We start from the raw sequence: 3400 nt of genomic DNA, 5'->3' as shown, positions 1-3400 counted from the left end.
GGAGTCCCCATCCCTGGAGGTATTTAGAAGATGAGTAGATGAGGCGCTTAGGGACATGGTTTAGTGGACATGGTGGTGTTGGGTCGATGGTTGGACTTGATGATCTTACAGGTCTTTTCCAACCTCAATGATTCTATGATTCTATGATTCTATGATGCTGTACCTTGAGGTGCTTTCTTGACTCCCACCATCTTCTATTCGGACAGGGTTTTAAAAAACAGACACTGATTTTGGAAACCCTCCTTGTACTATACCTATCTGGAGATGCTTTCAAGTGTTTGAAAGCATGCAACCTTTTAAAATTGGGTCTTTATAAGTGAGTTCAGATTCTACAGCCAAAGACTGCAATGCCTATAATGTCTTTTGGATGTATTGGTCAGGATTCTTATGCAATTGTCATCTCTTTCTGATGGAAAGGAATAAGTAGCAGGTTTGTAGTATGAATAAGAAACAATGTTTTATATATCTATACTGTAGCACTTTCTCTCTTGGTTTCATTTCCAAAGAAATTTTCAAATACAGATCCATCTATTTATCCCAAATGAAAGGTAGGTACATTTAGAGTGAATCATTGACAGTTTACCAGGGAAGAGTCATCTCCAGAAGTAAGCATTTGAGTGGTTTCCATCATTCCCAGATGTGAGCCCATTTGTCATTCTAATTCTCCATGTCTGTTGAGCTGGCAGCTCAAAATACCAGCCGGATGATTTGAAGTCAATATAACTGACTGACAAGCTTTCCACTGTATTTCCAAGCATTGTGATCTCTCTTGGAGGAACAATCCTTAATTTGGAGGGCAAATAGTCTAAGAACAACATAGTTATGGTGAACTACTTATCAACTAAATAAAATGTTTATGTTTACGAGTGAAAAATTAAATAGCTTGGAAATTTACAGGCAACAAATCCTATTTACAATTATTCTTACACAAAACTGGTGCAATTCCTTCAGAATCGGTGTTGTTTACCCAACTGGTCACCTTTTCTTTTATAAGTGCATATATCACCAAGAAGCCTTGACTACAGGATGTAAACTAATGACAGTCAACATCCCAGGAAACATTTCAGGATTATGAAAAAATTTCCACTCTGCATCTGGGTAAAACCGAGACTTTTCAAAAGTTTTTCATTGAAAGCCAAAAGGAAAAGATCCGCCTGAGAAAAGTCAGTAGTGTGGTGGTTGTGATGCCTACCCAGAAGCATCAAAGGGACTTTAGGAGCTAAGACAAGGGTCTTCCAAGAGTTAGTCATTCCTCCTAGGTCAGTTCTCATGCTCAAGTTTATAGGGGAAGTCTGTGGGAGAAACTGGAACTGGCCCTCAGATCATTTGGTGTTATCAGCCACCCTACCAAGGACAATCCCTTCTGTCATGAGCTAGCCAGCATTTCCCTTTAATACACTGAAATATGTGGCCGTGTTTAAGGTATTCATTAAGAATTTGTCTGGACTTGACTCCCTGAGCTTTCATTTCTCTGAGTTTCCCTGCGTAGACTAAGATTCAATCTTCACTGTGTGAAGAAAAGGGATGCAAAGTCCTGCCCAATGGGTCAAAGAACTCATCCACTGCACTGTAACTCCCACAAAATATGCACTGACATCTTTTTTGAGACTATGTGATTTAAAAACAGAGTTGTTACTGAACCTGGAACTTAAAGAATCATAAATCTTCATTGGCCAAATTCGTTTTCTGACTCATGATAAGGGGGAATGTGATTCATAGGAGTCTCTTCTTGTGATTAATGCCTTGATGTATGCAGTTTGTCACACAAGAATTTTCTATAGACAAAATGGAGGTGTGAGTAAAGTTGAAATATAACATCCAGAACAAATCAAGAACATTTAGATAAATTACTTTGATTGACAGCCACTTGGTTGGTTGATAAAAAAAATCACCATTTTCCACAGAAAGCAGTCCTTATCAAGAGTGTTTCCAGCTGAAAATATCTGGCAAGCCCCATTCACCACTGCACCGTTAACACACGAGAGAGTAATCCATCTTACAGATGAGCACCGCTTCATCCTGTGATGAAATGCAGCCACACACAGGTGAACATCACATTACATGAGTGCACCAACACATAGAAAATACATTGCAAATGCGAAAGTAGGTGTATGTATTTAAATTCTCAGGCTTATAAAGTGGTAATCCTCCTCTCTTTCCATGCAGCAGTGCTAATGATTCACTATTTAAAAATCTGCACAAACCATACATACATATAGTATGTATCTATTTCCCTTCTGTTCTACCTACCTAACATTGATTCATCTGCTCACCTTTCTAATATGATAATTTTATTCACACACTATTATAGACATTTGAATGTTAGTTACCCCATGAGATGAATGGTGAGCCCAATTAAGAGAATTCACATTCCAGTCAGCTGTTTTCCTCTGGTTTTTTTTGGTCGCTTGTTTGTCTAGTGGTGATTAAGGTTGCAGTTCCACTCATTAGTGAAGTGTATTAGATGGTAATATCAATAACTGACAACAGCGCTGCAGTAGGATTGACTGTTCCACAAATCTATAAAAACATGCCAAACAAAGCTTTCTGAACATCGTGTCTCCAGGCATGGTGGAAATGTTTACTCCCTGCTTCCTAGCCTGGCTCATGGTCAATGTAAAGGATATAACAAGAGAGTGCCTGTTAAGTACGGTAGCACTATGCTCCGTGCTTTCAAGTAAAACTGCCTTACACTCAGAGGGGCCAGGATAGGTTTACTTGGTTTTGCGGGGAAAAAAAAAAGAAAAAAAAAAGAAAGAAAATTAAAAAGAAAACAACCGTCACACCTCCGCTATGTGAATTGCTTCATGAACCGTCACTGACAAATTCTCAGAGGTCCGGGTTCTGATATATACTTAAAGAAGTCTTGTACTCTTAGAAATTATACTCGGGATCTTGTAATACTGAGTTATCAGCCTGAGGCATTTTCCACTTTGGGGATCTGCTGTGACAGATGCTGTAGAGAGATGGAAAGAATAACTGCCTTTACAATAAAGACCTTTGAAGACATAACAGATGGATGAAATAAAGGGAAGCTGGAGATGGCACCGGGAGAAATGAGTAGAGAGAGTAAGATTACAAAATTAATGGGATATTTTAGCCCAGAAGAGGAAGATGAATATTTTTAAAACCAGCTTGAAAAAGTAATCACAACTTACCATTAACCTACCTATTACTAGACAGCTGTGTGATGAAGAAATCTTACTGAAAAAGAAATCTGTGTGTGACTATTTGTGTGCGCGCAGGTGATGGATTAGTTTTATGAAGAAATATGGGGTATGCAATCATGTTGCTTGTCTGTGTATATTTTAATCCATTTTCACCTAATCATAGAATCATACAATCATTGAGGTTGGAAAAGACCTCTAAGATCATCGAGTCCAACTGTTGACCCAACACC

The sequence above is a fragment of the Aptenodytes forsteri genome, unplaced genomic scaffold (assembly GCF_000699145.1).
Source record: "Aptenodytes forsteri isolate BGI_AS27 unplaced genomic scaffold, ASM69914v1 Scaffold80, whole genome shotgun sequence".
Taxonomy (NCBI): Eukaryota; Metazoa; Chordata; class Aves; order Sphenisciformes; family Spheniscidae; genus Aptenodytes; species Aptenodytes forsteri.
This window is presented reverse-complemented; position numbering follows the sequence as displayed.